This window comes from Cibotium barometz, chromosome 62 (genome assembly GCF_041138505.1).
Source record: "Cibotium barometz isolate CiBa-2024 chromosome 62, ASM4113850v1, whole genome shotgun sequence".
In the NCBI taxonomy this organism is placed as follows: Eukaryota; Viridiplantae; Streptophyta; class Polypodiopsida; order Cyatheales; family Cibotiaceae; genus Cibotium; species Cibotium barometz.
The window spans coordinates 20658146-20678849 of record NC_141107.1 but is presented as its reverse complement, the minus strand read 5'-3'; the positions used below and the strand labels follow the sequence as shown (position 1 = coordinate 20678849).

Genomic DNA, 20704 nt, shown 5'->3' with positions numbered 1-20704 from the left:
CCAGCACTGATGGCTTTGGGAGAACTACCGATAGCATTGGGAGGCCCAAGGAGTCCCAACTACTTTCGTCGAGGATTTCTAGTGGAGTCTTTGGACGTCTTTCGTCCCTCGAAGATTTCCTTCTTTCTCTGGCTCTTAGCCCATCATGTGGGCACGTGGCTAGCAATCACAGATAGACCAGCGAGCTGTTGCTGTTTGCAATAGCCATGAGGAGAGCTAGAGACCAGGCACAACAGATATGGCAGTGCATCCTCCGTGTTCACCTCCGATCTGAGCACCACCTACACCATCACATGGGGGGGTTGTAGCTTGGGTTCTAGAGGTAAGCAAGGCCTTACTTTACAAGGATGATGGACAAGTACTTACATTGAGTCTCTCACATGTGCATCTCTATGATGACTGTAGCAACAGTTAGACTCTAGAGTCACATACTAGCTCGAGATGGGAGATCATCAACAACATACAAGCTTGGCACATTTGGCAAGCCCGATGCATGAGGTCGTCGACGACATGATTACCACCCCAACTGAGGCCATCCGTACCATTTGGGTGGATCGCATTGCATGCTGGAATCCCCCCCCTCAACCTCTTCTCTGTATGTCTCTCCCTTAAACATAATCTAGTGCATTCTCATTTAGGCCTTTTAATTACCTTTTCAACACACCCTTAATAATAATCAAAAGCATACACAAGTAATGTTATGCTCTCCAGAATTCAGATTTTCTTTTGCAACTATGTTGCTGAATGGCTTTGCATAAGAGACTTTGTGCCAGTGCAGACAACTGTTGCAACCCAAAAAATGGTTTTCAACCCAAGCAATAAGAGATGACCTCATTAAGAGTGTTAAAACCCTCTTTTTAAAAAAAGGGAGAAGTGGCCCAGCCAATCAACAAATAAAGCGACAGGCAGGGGGGGAGAGAGAGAGAGAGAGAGATGACTTTTGGCATCTCCAAGGTAGAATTTTAGGTTGGGTTAAAAAGTATACAACTTACCCTGAAAATCTAAAATGGCCAGTTGAGAGCCTCTCTAAAAGGAATTGAGCCAGTTGACAAAAATACAATAACAGTGTTTGCTTCCTAAGCATAGGTTTAATGTTGTTTTCATTTGGGAGTCCTATGCAAATGCTCCAAAGCTACATCATCCAGTTTGTTAAGGCTGCAGCACCTCTTCTCACAAATTCAGGGCAAGAGAGAAACCTTGCACATTTAAGGAAGCCAATACTTGGACCAGTGTGCCTCTCAGAGTCCTTTCATTCCATAGCTAAGCTTGGTAATTTAATCAACTTCTCTGGTCAACCTTTAACAAGTTAGATCATTATTGCATACATGACAAGGTTAACTTCATGACCAATCAAAACCAAGTTTGTGCCAAAACAATTGGTTCCACACAACCTAGCACATTATCTAAGTACTCATGACTACAAAAGGTCATTTTGCTAAATGCATTTATAGTCCTCTTGATTGCGTCAAATTATAGATACATCTCAGCAGAGGGGTTTGTAGTGCCCAAAGAGGGTCCACTATGACGTTAAATCTGAAGGGTAACCGGAAGTGTCACTTGAGCAGTTGATATAAGGCTGATATCAACCTTGCATTTTAATGTGAAGAGATTGGAAGGCCTGCAATGGACTGAGTCAAGGCTCTTTTTGTCTTGGTCAATGGCAAGCTGTGTAGCAGGCATGTTTCACACTGAAAGCAAACAAAACTCCTGATATGAGACACGCATGCACACACACAGACACGCACAGAGTAGTAGCAGCAGCAGCATTTGCAACTACCTGTTCCCTGTTCTTTCACAATCACATTCATCAACTAATCATTTAACTGAGAATTTCTACTTTCTTTGTACGTGTTAAACAATAGATCACAACTTAAAGATATCAAAGAACTTCTACTATATACCTTATAAGAATGGTCAAAATTTTTTGAGGGTAAATACTTCATAGGCATCAATCCACACACTAAGCTAGATGTGTCAGAGCCAACTCGAATTGGCCCACTGGAACAGGCCTCTCTTTTAGCTCTGATTTAGCACTCATCTTTGAGTTCTTGTTGTAAACAGTGGAAATCCTGAGTGGACGTACAAATTCCCTACTCTTGTTTTTGTTCTCAAGGAAACACCCTTATATCTACCCTAGGTCTGTTTCTTGCAAGAAGCATCGTGGCCATTTCCTTCAACAAAAGCCAGATCCTCAATTCCAGCAAATGGCCGTGATACAGGTGCCCATGCTCATACAACTTCAATATCTAATAAGCTAGTGCTCAAGCTAGTAAATGCTACGAAAACATTGATGAAACTCATGATAAAGAAAAGGCCCACCAAAGTATCAACATGCAAAAAACCAGCCCCAAAAGTTGTGGAGCAACCTGCACAGGAAATGGCATACAAGAAAAAAAGAGAAAAGGTTGTCATATAAAACTGCTTTCATTGAAGATCGAGTTTTAACCTCAGCCTAAAACCTTCAGAAGGTAAAGTGTTCATGAAGTAGCAATCATTCATTTTCAAAGCAATGCCAAAGTACACGTTGACTAAAACATGGCAGGCTGATGTGGCCCTTATACATTCCATTTGACATTTGACTCCTGTAAGAAATTCAGCAACCCCCGAGTGTTGTATATTTTACCAAAGCTTATGGCAAAGGGTTTCACACTAATAAAAGACATGCTTTTACTGACTGGTTAGTGCTAATAAGAAGATAATCACTCATTAGAAATTTTACGAGTGCCATCAAGGGGTGTGAAAATGTAGTACAAGGTCAAGTTTTGATATTGCAGAACATATAGTACAAGGTAAGTTATCTTCTTCTCTCCACGTTGTGATCAGAATTCGAGAAGTTCACTATTACCCATAGGGACACTCCAAGAGATGACCTCTTGTCTGAATTTCACCATTAGTGACACTACAATGACGTCTCTTCTGGATCATGAATGGGACAATAGATATCTTTTTTGGGATCGTGAATGGTAAAAAGTTCAAATTGAAACACCTGTGAATGGACAACTTGTGGGAGTAGGCAACCCCTGTGAATGGGCAACTAAAGAGGCCATTGAAGTCAATACTTTGTAAGATGGAAGACCTATGTTGTTTGTGCATGTGTAAGCTCTTTATTCTGGACAAGGTCATGCATGATTGTGGGTCATGTGTGGAGGCACCTCATAAGTAAGAAGTGTGGGAAAATTGACAAGTTGATTTCTTTTCATACAATAAGGTAAGTTAGATTTATGTTCATTAGCTTTCTTGCTCACGATTTTCAACTGAATTTTTGATTTATAAAAGAGAACCAGCCTTCCCATAAATCATATATGAGCCCCCCTTGCAAAAAAGCATAAACTTCCATCTCCCCCTCAGCACTCCAATGTGAGCTGTATGGCTGTACAGACACACTGCACAAACTGCACATCAGCACATGCAGTCACGGTTGGCCACTTCTCATTTCATTATAACAGTCTTCACAATGTGCATTGACTTGTGATAGCATCCGTTACCAAAAGCAAACACCGTCGGTATTTATCCGACCAAGTATCACCATTTGCAACTCCGATTCCTGAAACCGGCCACGGGGGGTTTCACACTCACGGCTTATAGTATTAACACAATTAAACACTCTGTCACAAGCCTGGACATTTCCAATGTGAAAAGGGGTCTAGCATATTTCGGGACGCCCCAATATGCATTAATGTACAAGCTTTGGGAATGGGGGATTATCCAGTTCAAAAGATCTAACGTCCGAAGCTTGATCTAGGCGCCCGAGGTGGTTTTTTGGACACATAAATGGGCATTGGGAGCTCCCGAGCATTTGGGAGAGATCTAGCATTGAAACATGGTAATACATGGTGCTCACATACATTTCTAGTAAGGTGGAATACAAACAAATATATATAGCATCATCATAAGGCCAAATGAATCTGAATTTACAAACAATTTTAAAAGAAAGAAGAGAATCACTAAAAACAAACAAATCAAAAATAATAAAGCTTAATATAGAACATCCGAGAAGAAATAATAATAATAATAATAACTTGCAAAACTAGACAAATACATAAATAAATCACACACACCCACATACACACAAATTCTTTATTGAACCACAACAAAAGAATTTCTAACAAACAAGCTAAACAAATTTTGATGTCTAATTAGCGACGACAAAACAAACTTTAAATGACTAATTCACTAAAACAAAACAAGCAAAGATAAGAATACAAAAGTGTGAGCTTTAGTATAAGATCAACTCCATCGTGCATAGCATGGACTAGGTGCTACGACATCCCTACTCACGTCATCAGTGCCCAAGAGTAGGTGTAGTGTAGGCTTACATATAAAAAATTTATCCTAACCAAGACAACTCAATTTTTATACAAAGACCAATGAGCTGAGTTTCTATCAAGGCGAAGGGCAGACTCAGCCTCCTAAAAACTATTTTTGGACAACCCCCAATGGAAATTCCATTTGCGTCATTACATCCATAAGCTAAGCAAATGGTGGAGCTTGCTGACGCACCTTTGACAGAAGATCTACGAGTTGAAATAGTTTTAGAGATGAGGTTTTTGGGGGGACCATTTCCTTAAATTGGGACATGTGACAGGATTGTAGATCAAAGTGAGACAAGTGGCTCACACTTGTCACCTCAGCTCTCCACTTGCCATTATAGCTTTTACTTGCCATTCTAACAAGTACAATGGCAAGTGCTCCTAATATAGAAAGAATACTGCCATAGAAAAGCTAGAAAGGTATAGTAGAGGACAATGAAGTAGTGTAGAGACTCCCCATAGAGTGTCGTAGACAAGAATGGGAGCAGCCAACATGGTAGAGGCTAGTTTGCAACAATGGAGCCTACTCAAATGGAGAGAGTGCTCCAATTTATAGATTTGGGACTCTCATGAGCTATTGCTATATTGCCATTGTACTTGAGCCATTATATTTATTGTACCAACCATTATACTTGCTAAATCAACCTCTGTACTTGATGTACCACCATTGTACTTGTTGTACCAACGACTGTACTTGTACCAACCCATGAACTTGTTGTTCCAAATTTTGTACCTATTGTACCACCTCTATTGGTGCTGCCCCCACTTGTTTTGGTTGCCCGTGGTGTTGCTGCCCGACTTGTTCATAGTGCCTGGGATGGGTGCCTAAAGCTGTCTCGATTGTTCTACACCGATTATATAGCTGCTCGAGTTTGTATTTCACCAGTGTTTTGGATTTATGGTATATGTGGAAGTATTATTTGCTTCAGCTGAGTTTTTCTATCACATATGGCATCTTGAACATTACCCTCACAAGAAGAGGTGTCAAATGATGCTCAATGTTATGGAACCACCCAAGTACATGCTTTTATAGGCATCAAGCCTTAACTTTTGACCAAAACCAAATAAGGGATGTTCACATTCAAAGAGAGTGTTCACACCAACTAACTCCAAAATACCCAACAGTCAATGACTTGCACTTTCGAATGCAAGAATCTTCCTCATCCCGCATGTGGATCTTGCTAGATAAGGGTGTATATGAGGCTAGTATGTTTTTACTCTTCCAAACTGGTAGGAAAATTTATGCTCTGATAACTATAACTGACCTTGGGGAGTTTCACTCTCATTGCTTATACTATTTTATTTTATTTTTTCAACTGGCCTTTGGCCCAAGATCCTCCCATAGTTACCAATTTTTCACCGCCCGTAGGCACTTATTTATCTGCACGTAGGTGATGCCGCCGAGGAAGCACCAAGGGGGGTTTTGAACCCAGGACCTCTTGGTCCTAGGCAAACACCTTCACCACTTGAGCTATCACCTCATTGGCCATTGCTTATACTATTAACACAATTAAGCACAGATTTAAGAGATCACACCCTTGAACCGCTGTTACAACCCCACAAATCTCCTCAACACAAGTGATTAGTACAAACCCCCTAAGATGGGTGCAAGCTAGCTCAACTCCCACATCAAGGTTAGGGGAGCCCTGGGATTAGGACAAAGCAAGCTAATACATGTGGCTAAGGTTATTATTAATAAATCCATGTGTACTAGCTATTTATACAAGATGGTTTTATGTTTAGAAGATTTGTGGGGTTGTAACAACCGCATCCACAAAGAAAGAAAGAAAGAAAGAGAGAGAGAACTCTGCACAGGGCAAGCACTTCTTCCGCACGTTACATTGGTATCAGAGCCTCGTAGAAGTTCTAGAGGTGTTGAATTGATACATGTATCCCAATGGTGCCAACATGAAGTCAACCATGGGATATAAAGCCCCCGAGTGGGTATCGTGGGATATGAAGCCCCCACATAATGTGCTTTAGAATGGCCCTAGGGCCATTCTACCATCCATATTGTGCTTGATGTAGCACAATACACATTTGCATGGGGCTTTACCACTCTCTTTCTCTCAGCCCAAGAAAGGTACAAGTTTTCAGCCCAAGGAGGGGACACGAAGAATAGGTGCATATTTCTCAACGCAGAACAGAGCATTAGAGATTGGAGCAACCCAAGGTTGCAGCAAAAGGTTTTTCAAGACAAGATCCAAGTGATCAAGAGTGCCTCAAGTTTTTGTAGCAAGATGCCAAGGATGGAGTCCGCATGGAGTAAAGAGATAGTGTGAGTCATCCAAGATCAATTGGATTCCCATCATCAAGCTTAATAGGAGGGGATGTCACATGCACAGATGTGGACATACTTATGTCAGAATACGCAACGGAGATGATGACCAGATCTGGGAACACGAGCAAAAAACGCAAGCAGAAAAACAGCACAAGAGAGAGAGAGAGATGTAGGCGTGTAACTCTGCTCTGATATACATAAGAAGATCCCGAGAAATGATACAAATAAGGTATGGGGGCTGGGGGCCTATATATACCTCCCTGGAAGGGCAGTCGGCCAGCAGAAAGAATGCCCACGACTGATAAAAAGGTCCCACGACTGCATAAATGCAGTCGGCCAGCAAACAGGTGCCCACGACTGATGAAATCCAGTCGGCCAGCAGCCCAGTAGCCCACGACTGATCAACATGGAGTCGGCCAGCACTGGGGTGCTCCTGGCATCACCTGGCAGCCCTCCCAAGCCTCAGAAAAATGGAAAAAAATAGGAGAAAAATACGGAGAGTGGGGAAAAATGGGAAAACACCTCATAAGGGCGGGCACACCCACAACAAAGGCCCTGGTGTATAAATCTAGACATGAGATGACTTCTAACACCCCCTCTCAGCTCCTGGCTGTGTGACCAACCACTGGGAGCTGGGGTGCCGCCTGAGCAAATCCTGAGAGAGCGACTTCGTGAAGAGAAGGTGCAAGAGGAAGGCGGGCTGATTTGCTGGACAGCCAGCCACTTTCGGATCGACGGTAACTCCCCTTCCTCAACTTCCGGCCGTGGAACCCCAACAATGATGAAATCGGCGAGGTCGTAAGACTCGAGAACAGATTCCATCATAACCTTCCATATGCCGTAGTTACTCCCGTCCAACTGACGGTCCACCGGGAACGTGGGGAGTGTCGGGATCTTCACATGTCTCTCGGCCATCTCAAACAGATCTGCCATAGCGGGGATGTACTCTGAAAAGGGTGGGTGGGTGGGAACAAAGAAGAACTAAAACCTGCAAGTGGCTATCCAGCAAATCAGCCCGCCTTCCTCTTGCACCTTCTCTTCCCGAACAGCCCAAAACAGTCCACCAATCAGCCACAAAACAGTCCCCCTCTTGCTCACACAAATCCCAAGAACTATCTAGAGCCTAGGGCTCTGATACCATGTCAGAATACGCAGCGGAGATGATGACCAGATCTGGGAACACGAGCAAAAAACACAGGCAGAAAAACAACACAAGAGAGAGAGAGAGAGATGTAGGCGTGTAACTCTGCTCTGATATACACAAGAAGATCCCGAGAAATGATACAAATAAGGTATGGGGGCTGGGGGCCTATATATACCTCCCTGGAAGGGCAGTCGGCCAGCAGAAAGAATGCCCACGACTGATAAAAAGGTCCCACGACTGCATAAATGCAGTCGGCCAGCAAACAGGTGCCCACGACTGATGAAATCCAGTCGGCCAGCAGCCCAGTAGCCCACGACTGATCAACATGGAGTCGGCCAGCACTGGGGTGCTCCTGGCATCACCTGGCAGTCCTCCCAAGCCTCAGAAAAATGGGAAAAAATAGGGGAAAAATACGGAGAGTGGGGAAAAATGGGAAAACACCTCATAAGGGCGGGCACACCCACAACAAAGGCCCTGGTGTATAAATCTAGACAGGAGATGACCTCTAACAACTTAACCCTCTATTTTAGATAGAATTGGGAGCCTTTTTTAGGCATTAACCAATCTGTTTATGGGATTTTTGGTGTTTTGTTGTCCAAGGACCTAACCGCCAACAATCAGGTACTAGTAGGGGCAATTCCATGAGCCTATAAATAGGCAAGTGCAGTTCATTGTGTATTCATCCGATCCCTCATAGGTGGGACAGGTCATAGGCATAGATATTAGCTTTTGGAGGCCATGATTGGCTAGGACCTATGTACATATTGATACATATATAAAGACAACATCTCTCTCTTCTCTATGTTTATCTTTGTGTTTTGCACAGTTCTTCTTAAGTCAGGCAGATGTTCCGCGTGTTGCATTAGGCAAGATATGTGCAGTCCCGTGGCAGCCCTGAAGCATGGCGCCCACAGGCTGGTCCTATTTGTAGTGGGTGTCCAGAAGTGGGGCTGCCGGCTAAGGCTTATGGTCGGCCAAGAGTGGAGCATATGGGGGCCAGTCAAGGCACCTAAACCAGGCCCATGCAAGGCGGCCAAATGGCCTGCGCATAGACCAGCCTTGACCGGCCAGTAGTGCAAAGGGGCACCAAGGGCAGGAAGGCCTGCCCATAGGCGGCCAAACCCTAGCATATAGGGCACCTAGGCGGCATAGAGGATCAACCTTGGCGCAAGGGACTGGACAGGGCACGCAGGGGGGCTGGGCAGCACAGGTTGACTGGACAAGTCACGCAGGTGGTGTGGACAGTGAGCAGAGAATCCGACACAAAAGAGGACTGCGTACAGGTTGGTTGCACACGTGATTGTGTGGGCCGGGTGGAGAAGAAAACCTAAGCATGCAACAAATTAGATTCCATCACAGTTTGGCAAAGACCTCGAAAAACTAAAGATTATTAATTAGGGGTTGTACAAAAAAGTGTCACGACTTAGGGTCTATGAAGTCGCGACTATTGAGCCATTCTTGGACCCACCAATGTGTGTGCGAATTCAGACTTCAATCCCACGTAGCAAAAGCTTCTTGACACCACTTGACAATCTCACAGTCATAAGTTGGCAAAGGCATGGAGCTAGTTTTTGACAAGACCGCCTACCACCTAGTGGCTATTCTGATAACACGAAGGGTTCATGGTAAAATCAAGTATGACCTCTTCACCGTTTTAAAAAGAACTATCCACTCATGTGGAAGAGTAAGAGCATGCAACAAATTAGATTCCATCACAGTTTGCCAATGATCTCAAAAAATTCAAAATTAGGGCTTGTACTTGAAAACAAGCATCACGACTTAGGGTCTATGAAGTCAAGATTATTGAGCCATTCTCGGACCCATGAATGTGTGCGCGAATTCAGACATCAATCCCACTTAGCAAAACTCTACTGACACCACTTGACAACTCCATGCACATTGGTTGGTGAAGGCATGGAGCACCCATCAACCTTGGGCCCGATACTATCCCCCCTCAGGGGATCTTGGGATAATGGGCTCCTGTTTACTTTCCAGCCTTATTGCTGGTGGCGGGTAAAATCCTAGCCATCCCGGTGGATTCACTCACTTAAAGTCGTCATTGTCGACTTTAGGGAATTATTGCCCATATCTTCGGTGCATACGAAACGTGCGTGCCAACTCGAAGAAAAGCAGTGAGGGAAGGTGACACATTATGGGCTGAAAAGAAGTGAAAGGTTAAAGAAGGGATTTTAGGGTGGATGAGAGGGCTGAAGTGAAGTTTGCAGCGGTGAGACTGAATTTATTGGGATATTTGAGTTTTTAAGAAAGCATCCTTGCTTTAGTTTTGTGCTTTTCGAAAAGCTGGGGCTTAAAAATTAAGCCCCCTCCCGCTCTAGCAAAAGATAAAGCTCACTTATGCTTTTTTTAATTCATGCCTTTCCTCGTTTTATCATTCGTGTTATCCGAATCGCCACTAGGTGGTAGGTGGTAGGTGGTAGGCTCTTTCATCCTTGACTTTGCATGGATTAGGCTGACCCCCGTCAAGTTGACCAAGGTTTGACCTTGGTGTTCAAAGAGGAATTCGGTTGCTTCAAGGATGGGTTCTTAGAGAGGAGCTTGCTCATTCCACCTATGATCATGTCTAATGGGAGTTTTATGTGGGGTGTGTTGTGGTGGTATGGGATGCCATAGTGTATTCTCATGTAGAATCTCCTTAGGCTTCACGGGTTTTTCTTGTCTGGGACACTCTATGCTTTGGCATAGTACTCGTAGGGTTATAAATTTTATGATTCATCACACTCTCGTGATGACCAAATGATATTGATGCATGGGGCAGCCTCGGCATTATACATGAGAGGGATGAGAAGTTTGAAACTTCTCGGCCTTGGACTAAATTTCTAGACCAATTGACAGTTGGACCGTTTGATACTCTAGGATGGACAGTGTTCCATGGGGTTATTTTGATTCCAAGACTTTGGAGTCATGTGGACTTTCCACTTGTTAAATAGGGTGTAGCCCATTGACATGTTAGGGGTGAAATGTGTTATATGGTAGAATGTGCAGCGGAAGAAGGGAAAGTGGAAACACAGGAGAGAGTGAGAGAGAGAGAGAGAGAGAGATGGAGAGGAAACACAAGTGAGAACTTGCTCTCAATATCATCATCCAAAGGAATACATGTCCCGAGCAAGAGGGGAGAAAACCTCGTATGTAAGGGACTGCAGCAAACAATGCTAAGCAAGCAGTGAAGAATGAGGGAGGAAAGCCAGCTATATATATTCCCATATGAAGACAGCCGACTAGCATCCACACGACTGGGTAAATGTCCACGACTGGAATAAATATCCAAGACACCATAAAATTGGGAATATGGTCACCCCTCACATATGTTTTCCCATATGCCCCTCTAGCTAACATGGTCAACCCTAGAGGCTAAAATAGGACACCAAACAGGAAGCCAGCAGCACCCCCTCTCAGCACCGGATGCTGAGTGAACTCCAAGAAGCCAGAGACGTCGTCCTCGATCAAAGATGAAAGACTGCAGAAACAGGTACCAAGAAAGCTCCACAAGCAATCTCCTCAGCAACTCAACTACAAAAGCAACAGAACAAGCTACCAGGTACACCGCCCCTCTGGAAGAAAACAACCATGTAGGCTGCGACGTGCTGCTCCAAATAATGGTTCCAAACCCAAGTGTAAGAACACTCCCCGAAGTCAAATGTCGTGTATCCAACCTGGAGAAGGTATGAAAAACCTCATAACCAACCAAGATCAGATCATGTAGATAATCAATCTTGGGAGAAGCAAACTGCTCCTCACTGGAACCCTAAAAAAAAATAAGAGTCAATTTGCTCCAACTCTGTACCAAGAGTAGCCAAATGCTGTACAAAAGCATCCTCTGAAAAGGTCGACATCACAAGATGTAAAGACTCTGTAGAAAAGATAGGGTCCATCTGCTCAAACTCCGTATCATGAGTTGCCCAATGTTGTACATAAGCACACTCCACTAAGGTGGGCATCGCCAGATGAGGACTCCACATCCCCCTCTGAAAAAAGATGTCGTCGGACTGGTACAAGCCCAACTTGATTCTAATCCAAATCCAAAAAACTCTGGAAGTACCACTATGCCCCAGGCATGGTTAACAACCACAAATCCAAGCATCCCACCAGGTCCAAAAGTCCATCCTCCAAAACAACAAACCTGTAGAACTGGCAAGGGGAGGGGCAGTCTCAGAAGCATCACAAAGAGAGGCAGAGGTATACTCCTCACAATGAGGAAGGGAAGCACGAATATAAACTGCAATGGTAACAAAGTCTTCAAAAGCATCACTGATAGTAGAAGACTGTTCCATAAGTATAATCACATCCCAAGAATCAGCAACAAATAAGTGATCCATGTGAAAGGATCACACCTCATAGGCAAAACACCCTCCTTGTTCTACAAACACTGCAAAGAACACAGGCTCAGACAAAATAAACTCTGCTCAGGATCTCTGAAAAGATCACTGCTCTCCTCCAAAATCTGTAAACTCCTCTCACAGAAGAAAGTCTCCACAAATACAAAACAGCTCCCGAAACTGATCCTCAAGTGAAGTAGCTGGAGATGGGCCCCCTCTGAGTGTAGAAAACTCCTTTGGGAAGTAAAACGCAGCCAAAACACTGCTGTCTAGCAAAAACAGCACTCCACCGCCAACAGAAGGCAAAGAACATGAAGAAACCGGAAAACCGTGTAGGCCAGGAACAAAACACAGGTATAGATGCTCCAAAATCAGCAAAACGCTGACTGAAATCAGAAATTCGGTATCCTCCTCAAGTACCAAACTGCCTCCAAAGCCACAATCCCAAAAAAAAACCCCCTCTGCAAGTGATCTATGTTCACTGGAGAAAAAAATGCAACCAAACAAGGGCTACAAACCTGAAAATTCAGGCCAACCAGTGTCCACACCTCCTATGAGGAAAAACACTGAAGAGAAGGTACCTTCGCGTCCAACGGATGAAGCCCAAGTGAAGGTAGAGCTACCAGCATAAATCAGTCCGGAAAAATGCAACAACCACGGCTGCAAATCTGAAAACGCAGAGGTATTCGGGACAATAGAAAGGGCAAATTCTCGAAACGCATAAGAAATAGGTACACCCAAGCCTCAGATCAGCAAATCAGCATTAGAAACCCTGTAGGAGAAAAAACGCAGCATGTAGGCTGCTACTACTGGCTTGCACAGAATAGGCGGCCAGCACTACAGGGGAAAAGGGGGGGGGAGGGGGGGGGTTGATGCTGAAGAAAATGCTGAAAACTACTTGTAGAAACCACCTCTAGAAAAACGCAGCACACTAGGTGCTGCTGCCCTGAAAACAGTGCAGAAAACAAGTGTGAAAGAGCTTCTCAAAGGTCAAACTGATGAAGAAAGACCATGGGCTGCTGAGAAGAAACGCCTGGAAGAAGCAGGCGACCAGTGGCAATGCTGAGGAAAAAAAAACGCAAGATCTGTCCACCTTGCTAAAAACGCAAGAGGGAGAGGAGGGAGCATCCAACACTGAAGATCACCAGCGCTCTGATACCATGATAGAATGTGAAGCAGAAGAAGGGAAAGTGGAAACACAGGAAAGAGAGTGAGAGAGAGAGAGATGGAGAGGAAATACAGGTGAGAACCTGCTCTCAATATCATCATCCAAAGGAATACATGTCCCAAGCAAGAGGGGAGAAAACCTCGTATGTGAGGGACTGCAGCAAACAATGCTAAGCAAGCAATGAAGAATGAGGGAGGAAAGCCAGCTATATATATGCCCATATGAAGGCAGCCGACTAGCATCCACACGACTGGGTAAATGTCCACGACTGGAATAAATATCCAAGACACCATAAAATGGGGAATAATATGGGAAAACATATGTGAGGGGTGACTAGCCCCTCTAGCTAACATGGTCAGCCCTAGAGGCTAAAATAGGACACCAAACAGAAAGCCAGCAAGAAGGGGATGATGTCTAACATTATAACCATTGTCCTTCAAGACGTCTATTAATGGAATTGCGTGGACTTTTGGTAACCTTAAGTTCATTCCAATTTGGTGTGGTGAAAAGTAGCTAAAAGCCGTATGTTGTCTTCAGGTTGTTTGAGGACATGGAGCATACGTAGAAATTGATGGGGAGTTTTATGCTTTCCATAGAGTAGACGTGAGAATTTGTTGGTTATGTGTGAAAACACAATCTCCATTCAATCTTAGATGAGAATTGGACAAAGGAGATCTTGTAATTGGAATTTTGTACTGGAAGTACATCGCACTAGGACTTGTTTGTGCATTAAGTCAACTAGTGTTTGCCAACAACTAATGTAGGATGCCAATAGGTATGACAGTTAAGTTGTGCTGTGGGGCTGTGCTAGGGTTGTTATGGTAGAGCTTGTTGCACTTTAAGACTAGATGTCCTATTGAGACTAAGCTCTTGGATGAGAGTTGGATTAACGGTAAGCAATTGGATCTTTGTAGCATGGTCTACAAGAGGAGTCTTACATTGGCCTAGGTGAAAGACAGTAGACTTGAGTGGATGCTATGGACGGATGTCGAGATCCACGGATTCGCACGTAGGCTTGTCTCCTTATGCATTTGCGAGGGCGTGAATTAAATAGAAAGAGTGAAGTATGTTATGTCTCAATAGGCCTAGGGTTAGGGCTAGGGACGTGGACTAACCCAGGTTAGGGTTAAGGCTTGGCTAGGACGTAGGGACCTCTCAAGGGTTCACATGTAGACCAAGGGCGCTAGCACGATGAGGTGTAGATTGGATAAGAGCTTATAATTTATATATATATACCTAGATGAATCCAAGAACAAGCCCAAATTCACCTTTTAGGAACGTGCATGTTACATACTCATGATAGTCAACCCACAAGACTATATAACTATCAACTCCATTATGCATAGTATGGACTAGATACTACGACATCCCCACTAACGTCATCAGTGCCCAATAGTGGGTGTAGAACTCTGTATCAAGATATGCTCTCACACGAGCTTATAATTAATAGCCTAGACCTCATAATGGCTAAAAGCTTATAAATAAAGCAAGGTCCAATAATAGCCACACTTATGAGTTATTGAAGTATCCACAAGGTAGACAGAAGGCTACCAGGGGCGTGCAAGACCTCATGGCCATGGAGCTGCAAGGTGGGTGGTTCGGCCTAGTGGTATGGGACACTAGGTTGGTGCCATCGGTACCAAATAGGCTCGCGGTAGCAATCAAAACTAAGGCTTGGAGGTGATTCGACTCTCGAGGTACTCAACCTATGGTTGGGTGGTGAGTTGCTAGCCACAATCTATCGCGGTCACGCGATGCGTACAATGTTGGGTCTGAAACCTCGTTAGGGTTTCAGTTCTAGAACAGTTGATCCTTGGGCATGGGCTCTGGTTTGTGGAGACCTTACACACACACACACACACCCCACCCAAAATATTGAATTACCAAGGAGTATTTAACTCGTACAAGCTATGTGAGCCAAACTTCTGCCTACCTAGAGATGGCTAAGTTTATCAAAATACATCTTTTATATTTCAAATACAATCTGGCATTTAGCCTTTGCCCAAACTTTAGAGAACAATCATACCCCCTACCCACATGTATACAACTGACCTTTTCGCTAACGCCCAACATCAACATGAATGATACATATTTCTTCTTTACGAACTTATGAATCTATGAATTCTTACATGCACATCATCATATCTGCAAGGTGGAGTGTAGATAAAGGGACTATCTTCAGGCTGAATACTATCTCAGCGCCAAGGGAAGGTACTCAAGTCAATTCAGTCCTGATTATTTACAACCGGCAGTCTCGTAGTCTACTCATTCAATAAAGCAAATGCACCATAATACCCTCTGTAGGGCCCCCACCACGAATAGTGTATTTGCTTTATTAAAATGATGTAAATCTGAAATAAAGACAAGTTCTTGACCTGCACTTCTTCACCTTGGCTGAGCACTTCCCCTTGGCTGTCCTGGCCCTTGGAACACAGCAACCCTTTGTGAATAATGAGATGCTAGACTCAATTCTGGTCTTGGGTTTTTATACCCACTATCTATGCTGGTCGGCCTCTGCTGGAAGCCTCACGACCTCGTCCAAAAGCAATAAATGCCCTTTTTAATCATTCGTTTCACACTGCTGCCCACTGGCCACCCTGCACATGCTGCTGGGCAGCGCCTGGGCTTGGCCGATTAGGTGCTGGGCAGCCTTTTGGCCTGGCCAACTGGGTGTTGGGCAGCGCCCAAGCCTAGCCACTTGGCTGGGCTGGCTCATAGGCCAGTCGGCTGCCTGGCCAAGCCTTCTTGGGCTGGCGAACAGCCTGCCCAGCACCACCTTGGGCTGGTGGGCAAGTCCTGGCCCCTCTTGGGTAGCCTAAGCCTACCCAAAACCCAATGCAAGAGCAAAATGCCCTCTTCTAGGGTAGCCCTATGGGCTGGACCCCTTCCTACATGCTTCTACAAACGCCTGGTGTCCAGTTGCAAACCCAACACGCAAATCATCTGACATCATTACAAAGGGAGACTCACAGTACAAACTGGCATTGCTTCATGTGCAAGACAATATACACCTGGCCTCAAACGCGTAGAGTGGAAGCCTAGTTAACTCGTCCCAGAGTGGGCTCACATGGGACCAGTTTCCACTCCAAGTCTTGTACCTTCTTGTTTAGATATGTCCACGTGGCATCCAAGTGCAGGATGCACGTGACATCCCTTTTTGCTTAACTTGACGGAAGCTGCATAGCCTCCAAATAGTCCGTCAATAAAGCCGGATAGTCCGACATGCAAATTGATAGCATATCTCAAAACTTTTAAAAAATGTGGATTGAAATTGATTCACTACTAAATGTTGAGCATGTTGTCCGTTAAATGTTGGTGTATTTAAGACCTTGTTGCCTTGCAGTGGTTGCACAGGGCAAGAGCGCCACAGGAGAAAAAAACGCTGATGTATAGAGGCATGGAGAAAACGCATGTTCAGCAGAAAACGCAGCCACCTACTGCTTCCAAAAATGCAGGAGAGAGGAGGGGATCAAAACGCAGATAATGGGAGCCGGGACCTAGACGTCTGATACCATGTTGGAGTATGCACATGCAGAAGCATCAACGAGAGAGAGAGAGAGAGAGAGAGAGAGAGAGAGAGAGAGAGAGAGATTGTAGACAAGATCACTTTATTGATTAGAGGCAGTGATTGCCAACAGATGAGCATTACAATGTGTGCTTGGGATTGGATACAAAACACGTGATGAGTGGAGGCCTTTATATAAGGAGGCCAAAAGCTGGCTAACTACACATGAACTAGCTAACAACCCACAACTAGCATAAATATGAGAAAAATACATAATCCCCAAATAAAAGGGCCAATTCCCACACACAGAGATGCACAAAATTCTAACAGTGTTGCGGCTTGCCATAGCAATGATACACCTAATGGTAGTCATAAGAGATGTGGGTGCAAAGATCTCATCATAATCTATGCCCTTCTGTTGTGCATAGCCCTTTGCAACAAATCAAGCTTTGTAGCAATCAATGCTACCATCAAACTTTCTCTTGATCTTGTAGACCCACTTCATACCAATAGCCTTCTTGCAAAAAGGCAAGTCAACTAAATCCCAAACATCTCCTCCACTGGTGTGGCCAAGTCTTCCAGTAGTTTTGGGTCCAAGTATGGGGCTGACTTGATAGGAAAATATCCTATCTTTTCCTCCAACCATGCTGAGGGTAGCTCCTGTACTGGTATGGGTTGTGTGTTCTCCTCACTTGTGCTTCCTTCCTTCTTGCTTTTCCTCTATGGTTTTGGTGCAATCAATTGCTAAGACTTGTAGTGGGTTGTACCATTACCTTCTTTTTCTTACCCTTCTTTGCTTTTCTTTGAGTAAGTGGCATGTTCCCCTAAGCTAATGGATTCACATAGGCCTATGCCATTATCTATCTCAACTGTCTCCTCTGGTATCCCTTCCCCTTAGCTTATAGGTGGTCTTGATGCTGGTCAATTCTAGAATGCTATTGTCGGCCAGTTTTCCAGCCCACAACTATTAAATGTCATCACCTAGCATTTAATGATGGCTTTAAATGCTGGCCCAACATTAGATGCTGGCCGACTATATTATATGCTGGTATGGACTGTTTATAGCTGGCCGACATGAGGTGTGGGGAGTCTATGATGCTTAGCATCAATTCTTAGGCATGTAACATGCCTTGTGACTGCCCCATGGCTGGCCCATGCACATGTAACTCCTACATGCTTCTATATGCTTGTGTTATATGCAACTATAGGACTGAGTTATGCATGCCTAGCCTCACATGACTTCTACATGCTTGTTCTCCGAGTGGATTAAGGGATTGACCCTGACACCTAAGGCTTGGAGAATGACCAACATAGCTCGTGCCTGACATGTCCTCAACTGGGGCTCACAGGGCCACGGCATACAACAAATAATCCTAACATTGGCCCTTCCTACTGGAGGACAATGCCTATTTCTAAATTGTTGGCATCTGTAATCATATATACCTAGATGAATCCAAGAACATGCCCAAATTCACCTTATAAGAATGTGAAATTTATAACCTCATGGTAGTCATCCACAAGACAATAAACCATCAACTCCATCATGCATAGTATGGACTGGATACTACGACATCCCCACTAACGTCATCAGTGCCCAATAGTGGGTGTAGAACTTAGTATCAATATATGCTCCCACACACACACACACACACACATAAGAGCATACATTCATACAAAGATCTATGTACTGAGTTTCTGTTAGAGCTCCGAAGATATAGGGCAAACTCAGCCATAATGAAGCCTAGCACTAAGGATCATAACAAATAGAAAGAATTATTACACCAAAAAGATAGTTGATAGGGCATATGCACCACTAAAGATAGAAACAATTAACCTAGTATCAACTGGCTGCAACTTGGACGAAAACTTCACAATGTGAAATTCGCATGTCCGCTAACGGATCACCCCAAAAAGGATCATCCCATGAAGCCAACTCTGTCACCCCAAAGATCATCCCATGAAGCCAACTTGAAACCAAAGACTTGGAGGCAACTTTCTTCATTGCATGGGATGCCTCCAGTGCTTTGCCCATAACGAACACTTTCTGCCAAGGCATCTTCACGCCCTTAAGCAAATCTATAAGAAGTGTTGCAATGTCAGAAAATTTATCCATGTGGAAACTGTCTGCTTGTACGTGGAGTCTTCAAAGTATTCACAAAATCTCTTCACAAGTGCTCTTCACATACACACAAGTGTTCGAGCGAACCCGAAAAGCCTCTTTCACGCGATCAAAAGTCCGAAAACATTTTTGGCAACCAAATTTGCAAATCCCTGACGTAGAACACTCTTTAACGCAAGGACTTGTCCCAAGCTAGGGTTTTTGCTAAAATTAGGATTTCTACTATTTTTTAGGGTTTCTACTGAAAATTGGGGTTTCTAACATCAATTTAGGGTTTTCGACAACAAGTTAGAATAGATCCGTATTGTTCGTACATGTTCGTATGGTTGACACATGGCAATCCATACCTAGGTTGCAAGAAAAACGACTCGCGCCCAGGGCTGGGCGACGTTTTTTTTATAAAGCTGGGTCCCATTTTTAAAAAATGACAACGTTTTTTTTATTTAAAAAATCAGCACAGTGCAAATAAGCACGTCGAGTTTGAAGATAACGTTACGCAAATCAACGCGGCGCGCCCTTCTCTCTGCAGACACACACACAGACTCACCTACCTACACACACATGTCCCACACAGAGACTCACTCGCCTACATACACTTCTGTGCACATCAGTTTTCTTCATGCAGGAAGAGGGAGCAAATAACCAGCCGCCTTGCTTTTGCTTCGACTATGTCCCTCGCTCTGTGATTTTTTAGCCTTGTCCTTGCCCTCTTAATCTCAGAAACTCTCTCACACTAGCCCATGCTATCAGAGAGCAAGCTCTTAGATGCAAATGCATTCACTTTGTGTTGACTCCCGAGTGGCTTTGCTCAAAGACTCTTCAATCCGAGCAAAACCGCCCACCTCAAACAAAAAAAGACCAAGTATTTAGATAAATTCAATCATGTTTTCTTCTCCTTCAGCTTCCGCAACCCCTTTAATCAACCCATTCAAGCCCAAACCACCGTCCCTGAGCCTCTTTGGAAGTATGTTACTGCAATTGGCACATTTGGTAGTGGGGGCAGTAAGAAATGGAGGTGCTCTTTTTGCAACTTGGAGTTCTCAGGCTCATATTCCCGAGTCCGGGGCCGCGAGCCCATACTGCTACAGCATACATCAAAGCAAGGGTGACTAGTGTGTCAAACAACCACCCCTTCGTGCGGGGCTCCTGGAAGTGTGCCTGATGACATTGTCTCTCTAGCATGGCCAGAGCTGCATACCCTCGTGTGAGTCTATCCCTGGCTGCCTATGATAAAGAGAGAGAGAGAGAGAGAGAGAGAGAGAGAGAGAAATGAAATGATATATTAACGTCTCTAAAAGGCCATAATGACCAAAACTGAGAGTACATCTAAAGTTGGTGTCTCATCAAAGAGAACAACTAAATGAAACTAAAAAGTACAATAAATTGATTGTCTTACAATTATAAGAACTATAAGTAAGACTCCTAGATGATACTGAGTAGAAAATACTGAAAAATGTATATCAAGTAGATCCATGTATGTTGATCAGTTGAAGTGTTGTCCTCTCCTCAGATCAAATATCTCCGCCATGGGGCTGTCTAGAATGGAGAGGTCGTAGAAGCGAGGTAGGCGCCTCCGATGCCGAGCAATAATGGCTCTGGCGATGGTGAGGATGTCGTGGTCAGGATCCTGGTGGGCGTGGCCAACAAGCACGACATAAGATGACTGGTCTATCACTGGTGACTCCCTGGGAGCGTGGCCGATGCCCTGATGGCCCAATGGAGGAGGTATCAGGAGGTGTGGGGGCTGGGTTGCTGGTGCTAGTGCTGGTGCCGAAGAAATCTGTCAGGATCCTCTGTCTAGATACATCATGGCTCGGTCTCCTGTCTGCCAAGAGGGTCTCTC

General features: G+C 44.3%; 1 protein-coding gene across 2 annotated transcripts in view; it reads right to left on the bottom strand.

Annotated features, from left to right (window-relative positions):
• Positions 1–1875: 1875 nt before the first annotated feature.
• The window catches only part of LOC147604229 (uncharacterized protein At2g39795, mitochondrial-like), a 21482-nt gene continuing 2653 nt past the window's right edge, over positions 1876–20704 (bottom strand). Inside the window, exon 4 of one of the 2 annotated variants that reach the window (XM_086795484.1) lies at positions 1876–2366. The gene's annotated coding sequence lies outside the window, so the exon portion shown is untranslated. Of the gene's footprint in view, positions 2367–2592; positions 3545–20704 lie in introns of those variants that run through there. The other variant, XM_086795485.1, reaches the window with a different exon arrangement.